Below are 27,273 nucleotides of genomic sequence, written 5' to 3'. Positions count from 1 at the left end.
ACCTGTGTTTGAATCCTGCCTTAGGCTGTGAAAAATCACAGAATCCCAAAACTGGAGCTAGTAGACACACCAATTCAACCTTCTCATTTCCTGAAGCCCAGGAAATTTAATCAACTTGCCCACAATGGGAGTAAATGTCAGATGCAAGATTTGAAGCCAGGTCCTCTTAATGCAAAGCCCATGTTCTTTTTACTATACCATGGTGCTTTACTAGCTACTCTGGGCAAGTCATTTGTCCTCTTTGAGTCTCAGTTTCCTCATCTGTAAAATGTGAATACTGATAGCACCTCCTTTATAGGACATTTTGCAATGAATAATGAGATAATATTTGTAAAATACTTAGTAAAACCTAAAGCCCTGTTCTTCTGGACTTTACCCTTTTCTCCTTTCTTTGTCCTGAAACCACCCAAACAGAGGAAGTGCCCAAATAGCAGAAAGCCATCTGAGGTAAGACCTCAGTAGGTTCACTTCTCCCCTTGAGGCCTCTGACCATTAAGTTTCATTTCACTGTTAGACAAGCACCTGCCCCTAAGGATGGACTTAAAAGTATTCCCTGATTCTATTCCCTATTCCCTGATTCCGTGAATGACTTTTCACAAGAGGTAAAGAATTGTTCTCTAGATCACAGACTATTAGAAGCGAAAGGGACCTTAGATTCCAACATCCATCCCTATTCCTTCATTTTATATTTAAGGAAACTGAAACCCTTCTAGAGAAAGGAAGTGGCTTGCCTTGAATTCCATAGCTCATAAGAAGATCTAATGAGCAAATCTAAGTTGTCTGACCCCAACTCCAGTTCCCTCCCCCCCAGGACACCATATCAGAGCCAATCAAAAACTACTCAAGAGATCTGATCCATGCCCTACCTCCCTGAAGATCCAAGTCCCTAATTCCCTGTGTGACCTGGATCAAGGCACATCCCCTTTCTACATTTAAGATTCCTTAAAAGTCTATAAAATGAAAGGGTTTCTGAGGTCTTTCCCAAGTCTAATATTCTATGATTTATTATTCTTCAGGCTGGAACATGTTTACATCTCAGCAATGGAAGGGAGGTCAAGGGGGGAGGAGGAGGAAGAAGAGAAGGTAATATAGGGAATTCAGAGCCTGTCAGCCTAAGGCACTCCCCAGACTCCCCAGACATAAAGCCTTACCTCCTGCCTACATACAAGCTGGCTGGCCATCCCTAAACAGGACAATCAGTCACAAAAGATACTGACTATATCAATTAACCAGGACACAGAATCCTGCCACCAATACCAGCGTCCTCTCAGTCTCTTAAGATTGAGCCCAATCAAAATTCTGGACTTGTCTTTGACTCCTTTCTCTCCCAAAACTCCCATATCCAATCTGTCACCACGTCCTTCAAATTCTCCCTTCAAAATGACACTGGCATCTACCCATATGGCCACCCTCCTAGCCTTTCTGATTGTAAGCCTACTGAAAAAGCCTAACTAGTATCCCCACGTATCCTCTCTCTTATTTCTTCTCTCTTTCATGGGCTGCCAAATTAATTTTCCTGAAGTCAAGCCCTCTTGCTCACTGATCTTCAGTAACTCCCTATTATAATCTATAGAATAAAAGTTCACACTTCTCAGTTTACCATTTGAGGCCCTCCCCAATCTGGATAGAGTAGCCTTATTTAACTCTTATCTCCTCTGCTAAAAGGTAGCTGAAATAAACAAAAAGCATGAATTGATGGAAAACATGACAAAGACAGAGAATTTGAGTTACTACTTACTAGTCATAGAACTTTTAAAAGCTATTTCTAGGATCACAGTATTTAAATTTATATTAAATATTTGAACTTACTATGGATGAAAATTTACATTATTTTCACAAACTTCTAAGTAAAATTTAGCTTTTCTTTCGATCATGAATGTAAGCAATAAACCTTTATTCTGAAAAAGAATTCCTATATTTCACCAGACCAAAGACCAAAGAGGTCCACAAACCAAACAAAGCCAAAAAGATCTAATCTAACTCCTTCATTTTATACCTGGGGAAAATAAAGTCCTAAAAAGTCCAATGACTTGTTCAAAATTATTCAAGTAGTTGAGTATCAAAGCTCACTTCTCTAAGCCTCAATTTCCTCATCTACCAAATGGCAGTTTTAAAACTTTTCATGAACCAATCAACAGAACTGTTATAGAGAACAAAGAAGATTATGGATAAAAAGTACTTTTTAACTATAAGGTATTATATAAACATAAGCTATTATTATTTTTACATGTGCTCTGAGCTCCAGAAAAAATTAGTCTATTCACATTGTCCTTCTAATATAACTAGAACTTTCCTAACTCTTTGCTTTGCTTAAAACCTTTAAAATTTGTTTGTTTAAAAAAAAAAAACCAATAACCCTTTATAATAGCAAAAGAAATAATAAAATGATCCTAAAGGCACATATGCTTTACTCCCTAGGAACATTTTAGGCACTTTGGCATAATACATTTATATTTTCAGGCAAATAGGTTACAATTTGGCACATCAGTGAAAGAATATTGCTAATTCTTTAAAAGTACTGATACTACTACTCCCAGAGGGTAACTTTTATACTGGAGAATCTAACTAGCACATCATAGCTTCTGAGAAAAATTGTCCATCATTAGGAAAAGTCCACTTGTTAGCAATTCTCCACATTCCCTCCCCACCACCAATTACTTTGTATTTACTTTATATATATTTTGTATTTATTTTATCTGTATATATATATATATATATATATATATCTTTTTCCCTAACAAAATCTGAATTCCTTAAAGGAACCATTTTTATTTTTTGTCCCTGAATCTGTGGTAACGGCCCAAAACTTTGTGCCCCATGAAGCATTCATCATCAATTCCAACTTCTACAAAGCCTTTCCTATCCATCCCAAGGATTATCCTTACCATTCATCTACTTGGCATAGACTGGTTCACACCATTAGATGTTTTCTCAGCTCTATATCCTATCTATGCAACTGTAAGTTCTTCTCAAGCAGGGACCATATTTAATTCATCTCTATAGCTCACATAGACAGTAGGCAATTAAGAAATACTGGTAAACTGACTTGCAGACTGATACCCACATGTCAGATCAAAAGCCATTAAGCCCTGGACTTCCTTTCCCAGAATTGTAGATGCTAGAAATTTGATTCCAGCCCATTCAGAAACAAAGCAGAAGCTATAAGCCAACAGTGGAGATCTAGGCCTACCCAGATAAAGTGTCTGAACTAACTCTCCAAATGACAATTGGAAAGACACTTATAGACCATTTAACCAACTCCCTTATTTCAAAGAAGAGAAACTTGAGGCCCAGGGTGGGAGAGTCTTGCCCAAAATCACAAAGAGCTGGTTTTGCTACTTACTAGCTGTATGACAGTCGACAATTCATTTCATTTCTCTGAAGTTCCTCATCTGTAAAATAAGAATAACAAGACAACACTATTTGCCATACATGGAAATGAAGAATTCACTCTGTGTGTACACACAAACACACACACATATGTATGTCTGTATACACACATATATAATCTCACATGTCTGTACATGCATATAATCAATGTGACATATGCCTGTATATACATACATATAATCTCTCACACACATGTATCTGCATATACATATATAATAAATCTCTGCTATACATGTATTTCTGTACATGCACATATATAATCTTATATACATATGTCTGTTCATATTCATATATAATCAATCTCTGTCTCTCTCTCCCCCACCCCTCTCTCTCACACACACACACACACACACACACACACACAGGACCTGGGTTCAGATCTTGCTTCTGTCACTTTCTAAAAGCTTAGCAAGTCAATGGATCTTTCTGGACTTAGTTTTCTCCTTTGAAAAATGGAGAGATCTATGATCCTAGATATGGACATATATGTATATTGCATATACACCATTACAAGAAAAGGAAATATATACCTGCACACATATGGACCTAGCCTCAAATACTACTTTTGACCCTACTTGTGTGGCTTTGGGGAATTGCCTTCTTTAGCCTATTACTTACTTCATCCATAAAAGTGAGGAAGGGGAAATTAGACTAGATGGACTTCAAAGTTCATTCCAATTTGAAATCTAAGATCCTACAGTACTATGATTTTATATGTGTTTACATATCTTATTTAATTTCAAAGATTAATTAAATTTAAATATATGAATATGTGAGTTATTATTATGAGAGGAAGCACAGAGTGATGGAAAGAGTATTTTCTAAAAAAGACTCAATATGGAGATCTAGAATCAGATCCTACACTTTCTACCTATGGGACCATGACAAAGTCACATCAGTTCTCTCAACCTGTTTTCTCACCCTAAATGAAGTTAATTATTAGCATGTATGCTCTCTATTTTGATCTATATACTATATATATGTATATAGTATATATATATATATATGTATATAGTATATATATATGTATATATAGTATATACACTTCCTATATCAGATGGTGGTTAGGAGTGAAAGAAGATGGTTTATAGAAATGTGAACTGTGAATAATTATAAATTAATAATATACATAATAAACACAAAAATAAGCACAACTAGAACCCAAGTATACTAACTCTCAGGTTTACAATATTTCCCTTATACTGAGTTGCCTCCTTCTCCCCTTGCCCCTCTTTCTGAAAAAATTGCTTCCTCAGAGAAAGGGTAGCCAAGGGGTCTGCAGCCTCAGGGCCCAATTTAAAAGGTTCAGGGTGGGAACTAGGCTAAAAGCTTTCTTTTCTAGTACAATAGGGCTTTCTTTCCTTCTCCATGTTTACAGCCCAGCTGAGATGAAAAGCAACAGGGAAAAGGGGGCCTACCTCCCCTACCCACTTCGATCTGAGCCAGAACACAGTAAAAAAAAAAAGGAGAGGCCAGTCACCTACAACCCCAGTATAAGAACTCTTTTCAGGCCATGGGGTCTGTAGTTTCCAACTTTCTAGAATCTCTAAAGAATCAGAACCCATTTCATCTTTTCTCTGGGAACACAATGAGACAGCAAAAGACACTCAGAGAATTGTGGAAACCCTTCTCCTCTCTTCTCAAGCCCTCTTTTCTCTACTTTTTCTTCCTCCTTTCCTATTACTATCTCCACAATGGAGACTGCCTTCTCAGACTCCAAAGCCTTCCGGAGCCTAAAGTCATCAACTCTGGCAGCCAAGATACACCCAAAAGAAAGACGATTATATTTAGCTCAAGAGATCAGAATTCTAATGTAACATTAGGGAAGTTAACTTTTGTTTTATGGGCCTCAGTTTCCTCATTTTATATTCAAGTTTTAAATAAATAAAAACATATATTTTTTTAAATAAGGAAATTAGATGTGATGATCTCTAACTTTCCTTCCAGTACAGTTTCTGGCTTACTGCAAATACGGAAAAATTAATATTTGTTGATTAACTGGCCTATGTTCTAAGGATCCTCCTCCCTCTGAGAGTTTATATTTTATATTCTAAGGTCTGTCCCTTGTAGCCTTCACAGACTATTTTTTCAAATTTTCTTTAGAAATAAAATCCCATATACTATGTTCTAAAACCCCTTCCAGCTCTGTTACTTCTTCCTGCTCTACGAATCTAAGCTGTATTTTTAAAGGCTTGCCCCTTTTAACTCTCTTTCAAAGTCTCTTCCAGCTCTGTCATTCTAGGTTCTATATTCTAAATTTCCTTCTAGCTTCCCCTCTAGCTTGTATTTTTAAGGGCCTCCTCAATTCTGACACTCTATAATCTATATACTAACCAGAGACCTTAAGCAAACCACAAATCAAATGCCAGAATCTACCACATTAGCTTGCAGAACCCCAAAATGAACCCAAGTAACAATATTTTTACTGAACCACAATCCCAACCAACAATATTGTTTGTTTTGGGTTTTTAAAATATTCAAGGAGCCAGTTCCAACTGGTGACCAAACCTACATATTTTCTAAAATAAGTGTAAGAGAATACAACAGGAGAATCAGAACATTCCTGAAATAGAACCAGCATTTGTGTTATTGTGGCCAGGGAAGCACCTGTCATTGACTAGGGAGAGGAGTTAAGTCTACTTCCTGTGGGCCTAAGGAATGAGACTCAGTATCTTCTTGACCCAGAACCGAGGACCTTGAAGAAAAAAGTGATAGGGGCTGGGGTCAAGATCAAAGTTACATGTCCTGTTTTGACCAAGCCCAGTATCAGTCTTTCCTCCACCCCCAGACCTCAGGATGGTCACAAAGGATAAAATACAACAAACCTTTATTAACAACATGGTCAATGTCCTCAAAGAACTCAAAGTTTACCAGGGAGATAAAATACAAAGATAGCTCTATTAGTACTCATTATTATATGATAAAAGAATGATAAAACATATGATAAAAATTAAAACCAATCACTCCCAGGTGTAGTAGGACCATTCTGCTGGGGACACTGAGACTGATGGATCTCAAGTTTGGGAGTTCTGAGCAGCAGTAGAGCTAAAGTCTAATCAGGCATTCTCACTCGTCTATAATCAGTATGGTGAGTCCAAGGGAGGGGAGGGCTGCAGGCAGTTTAAAGAATGGTGAACCAGCTCAGGGCAGGGGGAAAAAAAAGGAGCAGCTTAAAATTTCCATGCTGATCAATACTGGGATCAGACAAAGTAGGCAAACTGGAACATTTTTAAAAAAAAAAAAAAGAACTCTATGTAAAGTCTTAGGGAAGAAGCTTGTTAATGGCAGGGAATGGATACTGAGGGAATGGTGGGGGAAAAGAAACAACAGATAATAATTCCCCAAAGTGATCCCAATCCTCAAGGTTTGGGGGATGCTCTCCTTGGTAGCAGAATCTAAGCCATATCTATCATTTTATGTCCAGAATTGAACTTAAGGCTCTGCATATAATGAATATTTATAAATATTGTTTGATAATGTTTGTTGAACTGAATGAAATTTAGGGGAGAGAGAACAGGATACCTTAGTTGGGGGTGGGCAGGTCCAAATTACAGGGCAGCAGAGTATATCTAGTGACAACTGGAAAGCCTGAACAAGCATCTGAGAAAACTCTCCTCCCCTTCTGTCTCAGGGCATTCGCTCATCTTGGCAACCCCTCTTCAAGGGCAAAGTCTAATTGTGCTGAACTCTGAAAGTATAAGGGGGCAGTTATATTCGCCCTGGACCATTTTGTGAAAGGAGCCCAATTTGAGGTTCATATTCCCCAGAATATCTCAACTCCCCCATCAAAATCTGAGTAAGGCTTTACCTCCTGGTTCACCCCCTCCTCAGCAGAGGACATGAGCATTCTCCCCCTACTCCATCACTGATCTGCCCCCTTCTGAGCTGACACACTCTGCCTTTTTCCACCCTTATAACACCTGCCTTCCCAGCAAAGCCAGGGTAGGAAGCCCAGAACAGGCAGTGTGAACAACATAGTTTCAGGGGAGTTTAGAGTTGGAAGGATCCTTAGGGATTATCTAATCAAGGAATTCTTAAACTTCTTTCTGTTGTGGATTTTTTACATAAATTACATGGAAATATATAGTTATCAAAATGGTTTTTATCAGGTTCACAGACTGCATATTAAAAACTCCACAATTCCAGTCCAACATGCTTATTTTTTTTATTTTTTTAATAATTATACTAACTTTTTTTTAACAGAACTCATGCCTGGGTAATTTTTTACAACATTATCCCTTGCACTCACTTCTGTTCCAACTTTTCCCCTCCCTCTCTCCACTCCCTCCCCCAAATGGCAAGCATTCCTATACATATTCAACATGTCATAGTATATCCTAGATACAATATACAACACGTTTATTTTAACAGAGAATGAAAATAAGGTACCCAAAGTAACAAAAGTGACAGAGGCAGGATTCAAAGCTCATTCTTTGGACTCTAAATCCAAGGCTCTTCCCACTATGCCAATCCATTTGATGTAGCCCCTACTTATTTTTTTTAATACATGTATGCTAAGGATATTCCATAATTAGAATAACTCACCTGTAGAAAGGAAAAACCCCAAGCAAAGGGCAGTTTTCTATGCCTATCTAGAAATCTCTTGAGAAATCTCCTGAGTCTCATGCCATCACTGTACAGGAAAAGAGGCTCAAGGTCACAGGTAAGGTAAAAGTGGAGCCTAAGTCTGACTCCTAGCCCCCTATTCTCTCTAGTGCACTGTGCTACCCCCCGATGCCATGCATATAATCCTTGATTAGAGCAGGGAGAGAAGTTAGAACTCACCTGGTCACTTCCCTCCCCAAGTCCAAAAGGCCTTTCACCAGGCCTGCCTCTGATTAGCTTTGGGAAAATCACTTGCCCCCCTCTCTGAGATTCACTTTCACTGACTATAAAATGAGAAGAGTAATGCTTGGACAACCTACCTGACTTGCCAAGCGGAGGGCAACATTTGAACAAGTCACTGACTGGCACTGGGCCTCATTGTAACCATCTGAAATATGGTTCCTGAGGTCCCTTCCAACTCTTGCTCAATGAGCCTGTGATACAGATTTTACAAGTGTCAGCCTAGTCAGCATTCCGTGACTTGGCAGTTCCTCAGAGGGTCCTAGATCTAGAACCAGAAAGGACTTCTGAGACCACTGAGTCTGAACCCTCACACTTTACAGTTGAGGAGAATGAAGATCAGAGGTTAATTTATCCACGGTGTCATATGCAAGGACAGTATTTAAGCCCAAGTTCTCTGAGGTTCAGGTGCCTGACCCCTTCTGCACTAGGCTTGCAGTTTGAGGAAGGTTGGGGAAAACTTCAGCTCTGACGCTGGCTAGCTAGGTGACCTTGAATAAATAACTTTCCTGAACCTATCTCAGTTTGTTCCTTTACACAATGAGGGGATCACAACAGATGTTCCCCCCAAGGTCCTTTCATGTTCTAACATTTTCTGGTTCTTTGGTCTTTCTATATTCCACTCTGAACCCCCATCACCTCTTTTTATCGAACTTAAAAGATAAGTCTAGTGGGAAGAACAAGAAGAAAAGAAGTTAGAGAGGTTTCTGGGACTTACAAGACCTCCTCCACCAGCACTGAGCTGAGCTATAGACAGCTCTTCTCTAAGGTCTGTAGGGGCTGGTCTTACTGGAACAAGGCAGGGTCCTTAAAATTCCAAGATGTGGTGTACAGGCTATCCAACTGCAGACACTCCAGACCTAAGAGACTTGAGAACCCAGGTCCCCATACCCACAACAAGGAATCACTGGGTGGGGGAGAAGGAGATGCATCACTCTCAGGGTGCGTGGTCCCTTAAAAGCATTGCCAGATAAGAGATAAAGGGAAGTGGGATGGTCTGTATGTCATCAAAATGGGAGGAACATTCATCTTCACCATACCTTCCCTGTGGGAAGCACTTTACAACTAACAAAGCACCTTTGATAGACACTGCTGTATCTATCATTTCCGTGGGAGAAATCAGGGGTAGGATGGATTGCCTAAGTGGTTTCAGTGGGAAGGCTTAAGCAGTGGGACACTTTATCCATTCATAGACCTCTGAAACAAGTTCACAGAAGGCCAAAAGATATTTTCAGTCCCTCCAGAAAAGAAGAGGTGGGAAAAGAAAGTCACTGGAACTCAGGAGAGCTGGGTTCTATTCCAGACTCTGTCATAAATCAGCAAGTGACACTATACAAGTCACTACCTTTCTATGGATATCTGTTTACTCCTTTGTAAACCAAGAAGGACAGATTCGTTTTTGTCTAAGATCCCTTCTAGCTCTAACATTCTAGATACCTTCCCAATTGCAACATTCTGTCTTATATCACTTCCAAGTTCTGTGGATTCTATATGCAAGTAGCCTCTACTCAGCTCATCTTGCCCCACTTTTGATACTATTTACTTAGCACTCTAAATACCCACAATTTTTATTGTACACAAGCCCTTAATACACTAGTTCCATTATGTCGCAGGCAGACACAAAAATTGGGTCCTTAAGCCTAATGATTTAAAATGTCAAATGGGAATATGTGGAAACTTCAGAAATTCTGAGCCAAATTAGAAGAAGCACCTAGGAGTGGCAGTATATTAGAGGGGAAAATCACTGGCTCTAGAGCCATGGGGCTAAGATTCAGGTCCTACTCTGATACTACCTGTGAGACTCACAGCAAATCATTTAACCTTCCTCATCCCCAAATTCCTCATCTATCAAATAAGAGTTGGACACTGGGTGACCATTAAAGTTTCTTCCAACTCTAAAATTATGATCTTCATAATCATCCGTACTGTTCAGCTTAATTACCATCAACTAATTTACTGCCACAGTCAAAGGAGTAAGGTAAACCCTGGTAATAATAAGGCCTGATCCATGATTTCCAGTTTCAAAACCTCAACTACAGGCAAAGAAATTAAGAAATGAACCTTGAATCAAATCTTGGGGTGGCCTTGGGCAAGACAATCCTTCTCTGTAAAGTCCCTATCAGTTCTAAATCCTTTGCTTCCTTTGAATTCTACTCCCAGGAATTAGCAATGGGGAGAGAAACAGAGAGAGGGCAGAGGGAGGGAAGAAGAAAGAGAGGGAGAAAGGAAGAGGGGGGGGGGAAGGAGGGAGGGAAGGAGAAGGAGGGAGGGAAATGGAGGGAGGGGGTGGGAGAGAGGGGGAAGGAAGGAGGGCTGAAGGGAGGGAGAGAGAGAAAGAATAAACAAAAAACATATGTTCTGATCCTGGCCCTGACCCATATGACTAGAGGCTGGAGAACAGGTGTTTTCCTGTTCTGAGGAATCTGCTGCAGCTTTTCCAAGGTTAGCAAACCAGAAGCTAACTAATGTCTTTTGGGAAAATGATGTTACCAAGTAGATTTTCATCTCTGGTGGCAGAAAGACAGGATGGTATAGAGTCATGGAGTGAGCTGATGTGGTTTTGAGTCCCATTGTTGACAATAACTAACACTGACTTCAGAGAAGTCACTTTTCTCTCCCTGAACTTCACTTTCCTCACTGTAAAATGATCAGGTTTTATTAACTTTTTTGAATCTTGAACCCCCTTGGTTGTCTAATGAAACTTATAGACTCTTCCTCAAGATAATGCATTTAAAAGTAAAAAGGAAACCAATTGTATTGAAATACATAGTTATCAATATTAAAAAAAACAATAACAACAACAAAAATCAATTTCACAGACCTGAGGTTATAAATCCTTGGACTAGATGAGCTCTGTGACATTTTGAAGTTTTGTGACCATCATTTGATAAAATCACAACTCTATGGGCATGAGACATAAAAGAGATATGGAAAGGATCTAGCACACTTGGGGATCCAGAGGGAGATCAGTAGAAGGAGGAAGTAGGGTACTTAAAGATAGCCTTTCACCATAAAAAGGGCATTGGAGCTTCTAAAGGTTTTAGTACTAGAACCCTTAAGAACTACACTGACATAAAGTCATTTTCCCTGAGTCTGTTTTCTTATTGGTAAAACAGGAATAACAACAACCTGCATCAAAAAATCAGACAATTTTAGGATTGGAAAGAACTTCAGCAGTCATCTGGTTTAGACTACATATAAAGGAAGGTTCCCATTATAATACAATTGACAGATTGTCACTACTTCTGATTAAAGATTTCCAAGGAGAAGAACCCTCCATCATTCCATTTCTGGATAGTTCTAATGAAAACAGCTTGCCTCTCTATAATACTTTTAAGGTTTGCAAAGCACTGTACCTATATCAGTTATTTCATCTAAACCTCACAGCAATTTTATGAGGTAGGTGTTGTTAGCCTCATTTTACAGATGAGGAAACTGAAGCTGGGAGGCTAAGTGACTTGGACACACAATAAGTATCTTGAGGTAGGAGTTGAACAAAGATCTTCCTGACACCAAGTCCAACATTCTCTCTACTGTGCCAACTTTTTCTAATATCCAGCCCAAATGTGTATGGGGCCAAAAAGGACCAGATTAATGTCTCTTAAGGATCAGAAGTAAGTCTTGAACCCAGTATCCCTTCCACCAAATCCAGTGTTCTCTCCACTCTACCATACATCTCAGCATGTAAAGGCAAGCAAGTGGCTCAAATCTATGAGGTGATCATAGGGCAGCACAGCTCAGCTCATCTTAGCTCTTTGCTATAGATGGAGCAAGAAAGTCTGGTCTATGAGGCAAGTCTGGTCTATGAGTGTCCACTTCTCATCTTGTTTACTGGGAATCTAGGGAGAAAATGCATATTACATGAGAGGAGATCTATGAGGCTAATTCTCCTTGCTAGGTATACCAAGTTACAATCCTAGACTTATCATCCAAATTCCACCCATCTTTGAAGGCTCAGCTCAAGCCTCATGTCCGCACAAGATGTCTTTCCCTGATGTGCCAGCTCACTATGACTTCTTTCCCCCTCCTCTGAGCTATTCCAGATTTGTCTGTATCATACAATCAAGTCTTTGAGGGTGAACTGCCCTGTACTATTTTCAGATTGTTTGAAATACATCATTCCTATCTCCCCACTGACTTGGTAAGATTTTAGAGAATAGCCACCATGTCCGTCTGCTTCTCTCATAACACAGCATAAGGCCAAGTACACAATAGGCTCTTAAGAAAGGTTTTTGTTGAATGAGAACTCTTTAAACCCTGGGATTTGAAATGAATAAAATGTGGTACCTGGCAACAGTTGTTCATGACCTAAAGCCAAATCAGGCTTCATCATGGTGGAGTGGCAAGAACCTGGGAAGGGGGTAGAGTCAGAACACCTGGGTCCTATGGCTCTGACATTTAGTGACTGATTTGTAAAGATTTGAAAAGGATTGTGTCAAATCATCGACCCCGACCCCTCCCCCAGGCATTCTCTCTTGTCAACTATGAGAAGATAACTGTGGGCAACAACTCCTACAAAAAACAGGAGCCAGGAATACCCAGAAAAGGAACTCTGGGAGATGACTGGAAACCATTGCGTTGAATTCCCAGTCCCTATGTTTATGCACACCTGCATCTTTGATTTCCTTCACAAGCTAATTGTACAATAATTCAGAGTCTGATTCTTTTTGTACAGCAAAATAATGTTTTGGTCATGTATACTTATTGTGTATCTGGGTTATATTTTAATATATTTAACATCTACTGGTCATCCTGCCATTTAGGGGAGGGGGGGGGGGGGGGTAAGAGGTGAAAAATTGGAACAAGAGGTTTGGCAATTGTTAATGCTGTAAAGTTACCCATGTATATATCCTGTAAATTAAAGGCTATTAAATAAATAAATAAATAAATAAATAAAAAAAAAAAAACAGGAGCCAGGAGGTGGGAGTACATGATGGCAACATCAGGTCAACACCCACTGAAAACCCTCCCACCTGCCATCTTTGGTCTGCAAGTCATCAGTTGCCAAGCCCTGAGTGTGCTATACCATACAATGTGGGAATGTCCTGCCCTAGCCAAGAAATAAGAACTGAAGCCAAAGCATCCTGCTCCACTTCTGACTGGTCCTGATCCACTTGATAGCAGGAAGAGAGCAACAAGCCAAAGGGAAGATTTCTGCTATCAGAAGCTTCAAAACTTCTACAACATAGCAGGAACCAAAAGCCTATGATCACCAAAGAACCTGGACAATCCTTTTCCGTAATAACGGAGAATTCAAAGCAAAGATCTAGAGAATAAAAATGAGATTCATCTGAGATATAACGTTAAACAACTGGAGATATTCTATTAAGGCATCAATTCAGAAGGCAATAATTCGGGATGCTTGTCATGTCACAGGGGGTTTCCATTCCAAAGACAGACTTTTATAATGCACTAAACTAATATAGTACATGCTGCGATAATGAATTAAAGACCAAATTATAGAATCAGAACATCAAAAGCTAGAAAGGACCACCAAAAAAAATAAATAGCAGACTATCAAAGTTAAAAGCAAACTTGGAACAGAAAATGTCAGAAATGCAAAGATACTTGAAACACAGCAAGTTGGAATTAGAAAGGAACTCAGAAATTTCAAGCTGTAAGGGACTAAAGAATATCAGATGGTGAAATAAAAAGGGGACCCTGGAACATAGAATGTTAAGACTGGAGGTGGCCTTGGAACTGACCAAGTTCAAACTTCTCATTTTACATAAAAGAAATTGAAGTCCAGAGAAGGGAAATAATTGGTCCAAGGTCACATAAGGTCAGAAGAATAGCATAAACAACAACCCAGGTCTCACCTGGTCCAATTGCTAGGGAAGGCTTCCTGAAAGAGGGAGGCCTTGAGCTAAATTCTGAAGGTTAAGTCAATGGCAGAGCTGGAACTAGTAAGAATTGACATTTGCATAACATTTGAAGACAGGCAAAGTATTTTATATAAGTGATTTCACTGGAGGCTTACAACAACTCTATAAGAAAGGTAATGTTGATATTATTAGACTTATTTTACAGATGAAGAAACTGAGGCCCTAAGAGATTACTCTCATATTTTCAGTTAGGAAGTCAGTCAAAGGGAAGATATGAACCCAGTTCTTTCCAGAATGCACAAACAGAGCTCATTCCAATATACAAGGCTGATGTGACAATGACTTCAGCTACCTAAACTATAAAGATGTAACAACGATGTACAACTATGTAGCACATTTATTTCAAAGCACTGTCACAGCAAAGACAACAAAACAGAACCAAAAGAACAATATATACAACTATGCAACTATGTAAATGAAGCTATTTCTAAATAGAAACAATGCCATGATGTTTCCAAGCTCAAAGAAAGCTTAGAAACAATGTGGCATAGAGGAAAGCAGATGAATTCAGAGGACCCAGCTTTGACTTTGCTCAGATATATCCTGCTTGGGTCACCTTGAAGGGGGGTGGGGGGGAGGAAAAGGGGGAGTAGTGTCATTTAATTCCTTTGAATCTGAGTTTCCTCACCTGCAAAATGAAGGTGATAAACATCTAAGGTCCCTTCCTATTCAAATATCTGTGAAACAAAGTGACCTAAGAGGCCTCTCAATTAAAAGCCCGCCTCTGCTATTTGATACTTTGATGACCTTGGGTTGGTTCCTTAATCCTTTTGGATTTTATTTTCCTTATGTGTATAATGAAGGAGTTAGACCTGTAGCTCATGAACTTTAAAAAAAATTGATAACTGTATTTCATACAATTTTGGTGCCCTTTGGGATTTGATGCACTTCATTTAATGTATTTAAAAACATGATTGTGAAAAGGGGTCCAGTTATGTGACTCTATATGGGATTGCAATGCATAGAAGCTTTGGCCCAGAGGACGTCTAAGGGCCTTTCCAGCTGTAAATCTACAATGCTATAATGATATCAGTAAAAAAAAAAAAAAAAAAAAAAAAAAAAAAATCTGTAAATCATAGACTGTCCTTTCTTTTAACAAAAAGAAAAATACTAAAGTATGAGGGGCATTATGTGTTTTCTTTTATTTTTAATACACATTACTTTATGAATCATATTGGGAGAGAAAAATCAGAGCAAAAGGGAAAAACCATGGGAGAGAAAAAAAAAAAAAAAACAGAAAGAAGTGAACATAGCATGTGTTGATTTACATTCAATCTCCATAATTTCTTTTCTGGATACAGATGGCATTTTCTGTCCAAAGTCTGTTGGTATTGTTTTGGATCACTGAACCACTGAAAAGAACCAAGTCTTTCACAGTTGATCATTGCATATTCTTGATGTTATTTGTACAATATATTCCTAGTTCTATTTGCTTCACTCAGCATCCATTCATGTACATCTTTCCAGGCCTTTCTAAAATCAGGTTCTTCATCATTTTTATAGAACAATAATATTCCATTATCTTTATATAACACAACTTATTCAGCCAATCCCCAATTGATGGGCATCTATTTATTTCCCAAATCTTTACAACCACAAAAAGAGCTGTTACAAACATTTTTTGCACATGTGGGTCCTTTTCCCTTCTTTATGATTTCCTTGGGATACAGACCCAGTAGTGGCACTACTGGGTCAAAGGATATTGACACTTTTATAGAGGCTGTTATGTATTTTCAATTGCAATCTTTTATGTTAGTTTTTGATTCTGTACATTGTAGAAAATTCAATTGAAAATTTTTTATGATATGTTGAAACAAAATTATCAATATGATTTTTATAGTTCAGTGCTATCACTTTGGGTGTTTCATTTTCTCTTTACAGCAAACCCCAGTAGGTGGGTGGGGATAAAAATCACTAAATCTCTGTTTTAAAGGCAACTGAGGAGTTGAGAGAAGTGATTTGTCTGAGATACTTATGAGTTAGTAGTACAGCTAGGTCTAAGAGATAAGATGTCTTCCACTGGCTGTTTGTGGCTAAAAACAAATTCTTTTTCCTTAATTTTGTTCTCTAACTCTAATAATTAGAATTAATATATATACCTTAATACAATAAAAGTGTATTCTCTTTAATATATTTTAACAATTTTTATTTTACATATATAGCATATACATATACATATTCATATGTCTGTGTAAAATAAGTTTTACAGTTGTTGCTCAATTAAGTCCAATTCTTTGGGATCCCACTTTGGTGTTGTCTTGGCAAAGATACTGGAGTGATTTGCCATTTCTTTCTCCAGTTTATTTTACAGATGAGGAAACTGAGCTACTTGCCAGGGTCACACAGCTATAGTAATTAACTACTGCCAAATTTGAATTCAAATTTTCCTGACTCCAGAGCCAGCAATCTAGCCACTGCACTACTTATTCACCTAACAACAACATTCAGTATTACAAATCTTTCACTAAATCAGGAAGACCCTCCTGTAAATTAATCCACATTATAGAAGTCTAGATATATTTTGAGAAATCTGGGGAATAAGCAATTCACCAAGTTGAATTATTCTTGAGAGGCCTTTCCTTCATTTCATACCATGCACTCTGCTGTATATTATTGCATTCACTATTAAAGAAAAATCTGGAGTCCCTTTATGTGGAGCCCAAATATTGACTGGATGAGCTGCTAGTGACAAGAGTTCACATAACAGTGCTCTCCTACCTTCCACCAAGTACTTCTGGCTAAGAATAAATGAAGACAGGCTCTCAGAGGGTAGCTAGGGTAGCACAGCAGAGAGGCAGGCTTGGAGTCAGGTAGACTTATCTTCCTTAGTTCAAATCTGGCCCTGTGCAAGTCACTTAACCCTGTTTGTCTCAGTTTTCTCATTTGTAAAATGGCAAACCATTCTAACATCTCTTCCAAGAAAACCCCCAATAGGGTCACAAAATGAATTTACTGAACAATAATAAGGCTCTCAGAACTGACAAGGGACACAAAGATCAACTGTTCCAAACTACCTTGATTAAAAGAGAAGAAAAATTAAGCCTACAGAAGAGAAATGACTTAAAAGACAAATAATGATTCCTGGGCTCTAGTATGCTGCTGGGGATGGGTGTTAATTGGGGCCTTCTTAGTCTGTAAATTCCAAGTAGATTTTTTTTTCTTGTGATCCTCAAATGATAGGATTTTGAGTTAAATGAGAGGATATGAGCACAAGCTCTCTATATTTCCTCCCTTCCTTATTACACTGAATTCTGCCTTTAGAGCCACCATTTTTTTTTTTTTTTTTTTTACTAAACAAGTCACTTCTTTAGCAGTCTCAGTTTGCTCCTCCATAAAATAAAAGGCTGGACTAAGGAATATTCAAGGTCCCTCCAGCTCTAAAATTCCATACTCTAAGGTTCCTTGTACTCTTGACATTCTATTTCAATAAAATCAATTCAACAAACATTTATTAAGCATCTATTATGGGCAATACACAATGCTAGACACTGAAAAAATGAAAAGGTACAGTCGTTGCCCCCAAGTAACTTACTACTAAAACAACAGATCCACCAGAATTAATTAGGATGTACTAATAGCCTATGCTCTAAAGCTCTTCATAAAAGGACCTACATGTGCAAAAGTGTTTGTAGCAGCCCTTTTGGTAGTAGCAAGAAACTGGAAATTGAGTGGATGCCCATCAGTTGGGGAACAGGTAAATAAGTTTTGTTATGTAAATATAATAGAGTATTATTGTTCTATAAGAAACGATCAGCAAGATGATTTCAGAGAGGCCTGGAGAGACTCACATGAACTGATGCTGAGTGAAGTGAGTAGAACCAAGAAATCACTGTATAAGGCAAAAAGATTGTGATGATCACTTCTGATGGATGTGACTCTTTTCAACAGACATAATTCAGGCCAATTCCAATAGACTTGTGATGGGGAAAGCCATCTGCAACCAGAAAGAGAACTATAGAGACCGAATATGGATCACAATGTACGCAGTATTTTCATTTTTGATGTTGTTTGTTTGGGGGGTTTTTTCTCATTTTTTTCTTTTTGATTTGATTTTTCTTGAGCAACATGATATATGTAGAAATATGTTTAGAAGAACTGCACACGTATTATCTATATTGGATTACTTGTCTAGGGAAGGGAGGGAGAAAAATAATGGAAGACAAGGTTTTGCAAGGGTGAATGCTGACAACTGTCTTTGCATGTATTTTGAAAAATAAAAAACTATTAAACAAAACATTTTTAAATAAAGTTCTTCATAGTTCCAACATTGTTTATTCTGTGTTCTAAGTTCTATTCCAGTTCATCCATTATTTGTTCTAAGTTCTAAGGTTCGTTCCAACTCCTATATTATATGTTCAAAGTTTCCTTCCAGTTCTGATATTCTGGGATCCTAGTCTATTAATGAGTTAGGTTAATCATTATACTTATAATCTAGTTTACTCTATCAATTTGCTTAGTAAACTTTTTTTTTTGATAAAGCAAAGTAAAGTTCCTGCCCCAACTCTGACCCTTTCTCAATTAATAGAATCTAAATTGATGAGGTTTTGCTGTATTTAGAGTATTAAGCCTGTGTAGTAAAAAGAGGGCTTGTATGAAGGAAGTCAAAGAAGATGAGGGCCATTGAGTTTTTGACCTAAGACAGACAACAACCAGCATGTATAAGGAAATGCTGCCCAAGCCTGGAAAGGAATCAGACAGCTCTCTGTCCTGGGGCCCAGGACACATCATCCTGGCTGGAAGCAGCAATAAACTTTCCAATAGGAATGAGAGAGGGAGGGAGAGGGGGAAAAAAGTCCAAAAAAGTCAGATGTAATGTGGGGAAGTGATGTCATGTGGGAAATTGTACTCAAAGATAAAGGAACAAGTGATTTTACAGACAGTGCAGGAAACAATGTAGCTTTAGTTAGCCGGCAAATTTCCCCCAAATGGTGCCAAAAAGCAGCAATTTTTAGAAGTGGCCTTTTTAAAAGAGCTCTATAGAGCTGCACAGGAAGAGAGGGACTCAATTTAGTACTTCTCTCCAATGGGCCTTTGGGAAGCTATCCTGCTCCTCCATGGTTTATTGCTGCTTGAATTCACCACCCAAGCAAGAGACAAAAACAGAACTGCTCTTTTAGAACAGGACAATCTAGAATCAGAACTAAAAGAGATATTAGAGAATACAGACTGTTAAAGCTGTACAGAATGTTGACACTGAAAGAGAACTTAGAACACAGAATGTCAGAGATGGAAGAAAATTTAGGACATACAATGCTAAAATGGGAAGAGAGAGACTTAGAAAATGAACTATCAGGGTTGGGAAGGAACCTTAAAATATAGACAGTGAGAGTTGAAAGGAATCTTGAAACACAGAATATAAAAAAACTTAAAGAACCTTAGAAAAAAGGATTTTAGGCCTAAGAGAGCAAGGTGGAAGCAGAGCTATTAGAATCCAGGTCTCTCCAATCTCAGCAGTGCCCTTTCCATCTCCCATGTCTATAGCCCATATAAGCCTCTCTTTAAAGAGAATTAGTTTAAAGTAGTCAGAAAGGTGAACAGGATGGTGATGGGGAAGGGAGAGGAGGAGCTGGAGATGCACCCAGTGTGAGACAAAACGTGAGCTAGGAAGAAACTGAGCAGTCCACTGCAGTGAAGGGATATGGAAATTTCATGAAGCTTGGGGGGAGAAGGGGTGGCGGAGAATGGAAAGCTCAAGCTCACAAATAAAGCATTCAAGAAAACTGGATTTTAAGTCAAACTATCCATGAAGCACTAATGATTTTCCTTTTCTCTGTACACTTGGTGGATATGATTTCTAATCTGTCAAATGCCTCATTCATCAGAGCCAAGCATATCCAGGCACTGAAACTGGGAAAACTTTTGCTACAGCTAAGAGCCCAGTCATCCTTTCCTACTAAATCATAGCATTTTAAAAGTCAGGGCAACAAGACATTTAATACCATTATCAAAGAGAAACTAAGGTACAAAAAAACAGAAACCTCAGACTAGGAAGCAATATGATGTGATGGAAATTTTATTGGGCTCAGAATTCTCGTTCAACTTGATTAATTCAGTTGAACAAGCATTTTTAAAGTATTTATACTGTGCTATATGCCATGAAGGTACAAAGATTAAAAAAAAAAAAGGTATAGTCTGGCAGACTCACAGAATTACTTCAACTGGTTACAACTGGTTAGAATTCCTAATACAGGAAGAGCACAGAGTGATGGCCTCAGTCAAAAAACAAACAAACCAACCTTGGGTTCAAGTCCCATCTTTGACACATTTGCAGTGGCAAGTCATTTAATCTCTCTGTGAGTCTAGGTACCTCTCTAAGATAAAAAAGGGTCAAGTAGCTGCTGATTACCACTGGATCCATTCCCTTACCCAGAGAGCCTTATAAACTCTGAAACCTCCCTTCTTCTCCCCCCAAAAATGTTCAAATCACATTAGCAGTGTGTTTGAGCTGTGAACAATGAAAGACTAGTTAAGTCCCTTCTCCTCTCTAAACCTGTTTCCCCATCTATAAAATGGTAATTTTATTTGCAAGTCTACTTAGAAGGGCTTTTCATAAAGAAAGCAATCAGAATACTCTATAACACTAGAGAAATGGGAGCCCTTCATAACATCATTATCATTATTGTTATCACCATCATAGGGTATCACAGGGTAACTACAGACTACTAGGTGACATGAACAGGGACTTGCAATCTCACTGATATGAAGAACTCTCAGGTAAAGAAAACTCCCTCTACCAGTACAGGTTGGCAATTTCTCTGCAACTTAAAGTTTTAAGAAATTATATGGACACATGATTCACTTCAATTCAATAAACATGTAATAAGTGCCTACTGCAGGCTCTCCAAGCACCTGATTTGGACAGGGGATTGTGAGGGTCCAGTGGGATGAACATTAAGGAGTTTCAGGTCTACTAGAGGGAAATCCTAGAACAGTTAGATAAAAATGCAAAGCAGATCATTAAAGGGTCAGGGGATGCACAGACATCAAGGAGATTCACTATGCATTAGGGTGGGTCAGGAAGGCCTCTCAGAGGACTAGGCATCTGAGACAAATCTTGACTGTTATACTCTGGAGTCAGAAAAGAAGGGAGAGGGCACTGAAAAGAAGGGAAAAACATGAGTCAGACTCAGTGTTCTGCACATAGTAGGCACCTGAGTAACACTCCTCAGTCTCAGTCTGAATCATCATTGTGAGGAAAGCATTTTTTAAATCTAAAAACTCAATCCAAACGTTAGTCATCATATTGATTCCTTGTCAGTGTCCTCTTTTTTTTCATTCTATTCTTTCTCCCTCTTGGTGCCTTTGAAGGCAGTTCCCTCTGCCTACCTAAAATTTCCTCCATTCCACCACACCCCACTCCAGCTGTAGAATATCTATCCTCAAGTCCCAGGTCTTAGGCTTCCCATGGAGCCTTCTTTCCCCACCTCCCCATCCCCACCCCCAACTCCCAATGGAAGTGATCTCTCCTTCCCAAATTCTTCATTTTTACTTAAAAGCCTTTAGAATATCTGGATTAGAAGTAATCTTAATGCATATCTAGTCCTTTACCCCCCACCAGGATCATGAAGAACAGGACACAACTGAAACCACTGAACAACAATAACAAATAGATTACCAAAGACTAGTAATGATTTACCCAATGTTACACGAATAGCAGAGACAGAACTTGAACCCAGGCCCTCTGACTCCAACTCCAATGGCCATTCCACCACACTACAGTGATTTTCCCTATCTACTCTACCCCCCCAACCAAGGATCTGTGCCTTGGAAGTAAGGTAGTACCAAGCATAGCAGCACTCTTTCATGGTGCAGAAAGGGAAGCTGCTAACCCTGAAGTCCCTGGAGACATGTACAAACTAGAGTCTGATCTTTATCACCAATGCAAATCACCTGCCCTCTGAGCTTTAGTTTCTTCTTCTCCAAGGTGGCACAGGATAGAGTACTAGGCTTGGAAGATTCATCTTTCCAAATCTGTCCTCAGACACTTATTAGTAACTGTGATAAGTAAGTTTATCACTTAATTTTGTTTGCCTCTTTTTTCTCATTTGTAAAATGAGCTGGAGAAAGAAATGGCAAACCACTCCAGTATCTCTGCCCAAAAAAATTCAGATGGGATCAGGGAAAGTCGGAGACCAACTGAAATGAGTAAACAACAAAATTAAGTTTTGAAAGTGCTCTATATATATATATATATATATATATATATATATTTAAATATACATACATATTATATACACACATGTAAATAATTTGATCTGTAAAAATATTATATGTAAAATCAAAATAATAATTTTAGCACTACCTACCTCACAGATCTATTATGAGTCAAGTGTTACAGAAATAAGCCATTATCATCAAATAATAAGCACTTAATAATAGTTGAGACATATAGAACATCAAGGTTTGCTGAATGTTTACATTCATTTCTTATTTATAACTCACAACCATGTGGTGAGGAAGGTAATGAATGTATTACCACTCCCAAATTACAGATCCGGAAACAATAGTTCAGAAATTAAGTGACTTAGCCACAGCTCTAAGTGTCAGATGAAGGATCAGCTGCCGAAGTTCAGAAGTCTCTGCAGCATGACTCCTCAATTAATACTGAAGACATTAGGCTTCTCTAAGATTATAGTATTTTAAAGGGTTATTGAATATTATGGCTAAAAAAAGAATTTGAACATCATTTAGTCTGTCCTTCATTTTAGAGGGAAATAAGCTGAAGCCCCAGAGTATAAATAATTTGCCCAATGATGTGGGAAAACTGGGACATTGATGCATTGTTGGTGGAGTTGTGAACGAATCCAACCATTTTGGAGAGTAGTTTGGAACTATGCTCAAAAAGTCATCAAACTGTGCATACCCTTTGATCCAGCAGTTTTACTATTGGGCTTATTATATCCCAAAGAGATCATAAAGAAGGGAAAGGGACCTGTATGTGCACGAATGTTTGTGGCAGCCCTTTTTGTAGTGGCTAGAAACTGGAAACTGAATGGATGTCCATCAGTTGGAGAATGGCTGAATAAATTGTGGTATATGAATATTATGGAATATTACTGTTCTGTAAGAAATGACCAACAGGATGATTTCAGAAAGGCCTGGAGAGACTTACACGAACTGATGCTGAGTGAAATGAGCAGAACCAGGAGATCATTATATACTTCAACAACAATACTATATGATGACCAGTTCTGATGGACCAGGCCATCCTCAGCAACGAGATCAACCAAATCATTTCCAATGGAGCAGTAATGAACTGAACCAGCTACGCCCAGAGAAAGAACTCTGGGAGATGACTAAAAACCATTACATTGAATTCCCAATCCCTATATTTATGCCCACCTGCATTTTTGATTTCCTTCACAAGCTAATTGTACAATATTTCAAAGTCTGATTCTTTTTGTACAGCAAAATAACGTTTTGGTCATGTATACTTATTGTGTATCTAATTTATATTTTAATGTATTTAACATCTACTGGTCATCCTGCCATCTAGGGGAGGGGGTGGGGGGGGTAAGAGGTGAAAAATTGGAACAAGAGGTTTGGCAATTGTTAATGCTGTAAAGTTACCCATGCATATAACCTGTAAATAAAAGGCTATTAAATTAAAAAAAAAATAATTTGCCCAAGTAGTAAATAGCAGAGCTGTGAGATTCAAACTCAGGTCTTAGTCCAAATCCAATATTTTATTCCGGTACACCATGATGCCAGCTATGAGAGGTGGACAGGGTTTTAAGTATGGGCATAAATAAGTCAAAAGAGATGCAGAGACAAATCTCCCCTACTACACAGAACTTAACCCTTCTAAGCCTGTTTTCCTCATTTACAAAATTAGGTTAATTAACAGTACTTCTGTTATAGGATTGTTGGGATGATCAAATGAGGAAATGTTTATGAAACTCTAAATAAATGTCTACCTAAAAAGAGAGGCACTAAAAGGTAGTGGACAAAGAACTGGCCTTAGAATCAAGACAATCCTAGCCTTTACTAAAACCATTAATGTCACATTGCAACTCTCTCTAACTATATATTTCTCAAGAGTTGCTGATCTGCATTGTTAAAATTTGCACTTCATGCCCCCTCCCTCAAAAAAGAGATAGAGAGATAAGTATAGAGACACATATACATAAATATATATATATATATATATATGTATACACATATTTAATAGCTTTGAAATACACTAATGGTTTTGGGATACCCTATGTGTATATACACACATGTATATTTATGTGAGTTTGTAATCATGTTGTGTATGTACATATGCAAATATGTATTTTTTTATGTTTTCCATGCTCAGAAAGAGACCCAATGATCTAGGAATGGAGATAGTACACTGATAAAAGCACTAGATTAGAGGAAATAAATCCAGGATTCTAGTCCCAGGTTTACCACTAGCTGAACAAATCACTTTCTCTGGGCTTCACCTGTAAAATGGGGATGATAGATCTTATCAGGATTATTGTAAGGATTAAATGAGAAATAACAAATGTGAAAGCTTTTTAAAAATTATAAGGTGTTATTCAAATGTCTGGTCAAGTTACCCTGTCTTCAAAAGAAAAATAGCTAAGAAAGCAAAAGGGGATTGACAATGGGCAAGAGCCCCAGTGGGTCGGGCAGACACTGCTGGCATCCAGAATATATTCAGTTCCCAAGAAGGGCTATTTGAGGAGCTGCCAGTGCCCTCTACCCACTGTCTGGCTCACTTCGTCTCAAGAAACTTGACCTTTGGTTGAGAATTCAGACCACAGAATCCACAAAACCAGCTACCAACTATTATAGGATTTTAGAGTCAGGTAAAGGCCTTAAAAATCATCTAAAATCAATTGCTTTTAATAAAAACAAGCACCTCCATCTCAAAAAATAAAAAATAAATAAATTTAACTGCTTTTGTTTAATAGATGAGAGCCTAGGGCCCAGAGCGATTGAAAGTCAGCCCACAGATAAAAAGTGATAGTTAGGAATCAAACAGACTCTGAGGATTCCAAATCCAGCACCTTTGCCATGTTACCACCTCCCATCCATTCTTCCTATGCATTGTTAATAAATAAAGCTTCTTAAGGAAACTTCAGGGCAAATGTACAATTCTGGGATGACAGGTCCCAAGCTCAGCTCAGAGGGGCTTGTTTCCCAGTTACCTTCTCACCCAAACCCACAATCAGTTACACCTCTTATATATATCCCTGACTCTTCTCTTCCACCCCCCCCCCCCCTTTAATGTCTATCCTATAGAGAAACAGTGTTGTATGGGGGATAGAGAACTGGCTTCCAAGCAAGGGAGATCTGGGTTAGAATCCTGCCCCTGACAGACATTGCTTGTGTGATCCCAAGTAAGTCATTTCACTTCTCATTATTCTAGGAAACTGTAAGTTCCAGGGAAAGTGTTTACCTCTTTTAAGAACCTCCTATACCAATGAAATGACATTGCCATACCCTAATGTAAGTTCCAGGGAAAGTGTTTACCTCTTTTAAGAACCTCCTATACCAATGAAATGACATTGCCATACCCTAAGCTAGTCTACTTATATGTACCTAGAAAGCCCTGAAATGAAGTCTAGGAAAATCTACCCCGCCACTTCCAAGACAAATACTATGATTCTAGATTCCAATGGAATCTATATTGTCCCTAAAAATAAATTAGGGATCTTGAAGGAAAGGAGGAAAAAATAAGTATAGAGTGCCTATTACATGCCAACACCATGCAAAGCACTTTTACAAATAGTATTGTTCCTCACAACAATCCTGTGAAGGAAGTGCTATAATTAGGTCCATTTTACAGATGAAGAAATTGAGGCATACTGAGACTTGTTCAGTGTCTGAGGATAAATCTGAATTTAAGTCTTCCTGACTTCAGACTTTTCAAGATCATATAATTCAACCCTTATTGTCATGAAGAGACAGTGACCCAAGGTTTCAGTGGACTTGCCCAAGGTCAAAGGAATAACAGAAAACTGGGATTCAGACCCAGATCCTGTGAAACCACAATAGTGTGAGAGTTTTCCACTTCACCATAGGACTTTATGGGTAATAAAAAGCTTTCTTCATTCTAGCCTCAGCGACCCTCAGAGAATTCAAGGGTTTCTAATCTCCATTTTACAAATGAGGAAAACTAAGGTTTAAAGAGGTTAAGGGCCTTGCTCACAGCAAGAAGTGGAGCTGGGTTTTGACCCTAGCCAAGGTTTTGGCCCTAGGTTTATGGCTCTAGACCATGCAATCCTTGGATTATTCGAACACCAGAATGCACATGTGCTTTTAACACGCCCACATGCAATTGGCTCTCTTACCTCACCTCCACCAACCCCATCTAACAGATTATTTACTTCATCTCCCCACAATAAAGCCCTCCTATCTGACAGCAGATCTCCCAAATGTAAATCAATGGACCCAAAACTTTTATGAACTTAGCTAGTCAGCCTTGAGCTCTAGGATCCAGGATGAGGCCCGTTTCCCCTAACAGTGTTTATAAACATATCATTTAAAATGGACGAAGCTCAAGACAAAACTCAGTGGGAAATGCTCAATCCTGAGTATTGAGTGGTTCGAAGATTCATTTCCATGGATTCCCCTTAACTGACCAAGTTCAAGACCAAGATAAAAACGGGGGAAAAGTAACAAAGAGGGTGGCCTGATCAAGGACCCAAGAAAAACCAATCCCAGGAGACTGGGGAAAAGAAGGTTCACAAACGGGGCCTAACTGTGCCGAGCTGTAGCGTTTAAAAAACAAAGACCCTCTGAAATGAAGTTAAGGGGGGAGGGGAGAGAGACAGAAACAGATCAGAAGACTCTAATGCATCAGGGATATTAATATTTCATATTCTGCCCCAGATATGACTGAGGGTTTTTTTCTCCCTGCCTGGTTTTCCCAAGTGATTTGAATAAATGAACTACAGAAAGTCTTCAATTATCCAGCTCAGCCCTGACATTCCCTAGTCAATCTCGCATTGCAATACCCCACAGCAATCCCAACAAAAGGGCTCCTCCATAGAAGCCGGTCAGTTCCCTTTCTCTCGGATATTTTGAGCTCCCTTACTCCGCTGAGAAGGCAAAGGAGGCCGGATTCCTCTAAAACCATGAATTCCTCAACGCCCCGACATTCCGGAACCAAGCCGGGCCAGAGTTTGAGCCAAAAGGGCCCTCTGGAGGGCTTCGGGGC

General features: G+C 38.7%; 1 protein-coding gene across 5 annotated transcripts in view; it reads right to left on the bottom strand.

Annotated features, from left to right (window-relative positions):
• The window catches only part of SRC (SRC proto-oncogene, non-receptor tyrosine kinase), a 167,788-nt gene that overhangs the window by 85,132 nt on the left and 55,383 nt on the right, over window positions 1-27,273 (bottom strand). The window lies entirely within an intron of this gene.

Source organism: Sarcophilus harrisii, chromosome 2 (assembly GCF_902635505.1).
Source record: "Sarcophilus harrisii chromosome 2, mSarHar1.11, whole genome shotgun sequence".
Classification (NCBI taxonomy): domain Eukaryota; kingdom Metazoa; phylum Chordata; class Mammalia; order Dasyuromorphia; family Dasyuridae; genus Sarcophilus; species Sarcophilus harrisii.
The sequence above is the reverse complement of the archived record's forward strand: the minus strand, read 5'-3'. Positions and strand labels throughout refer to the sequence as shown.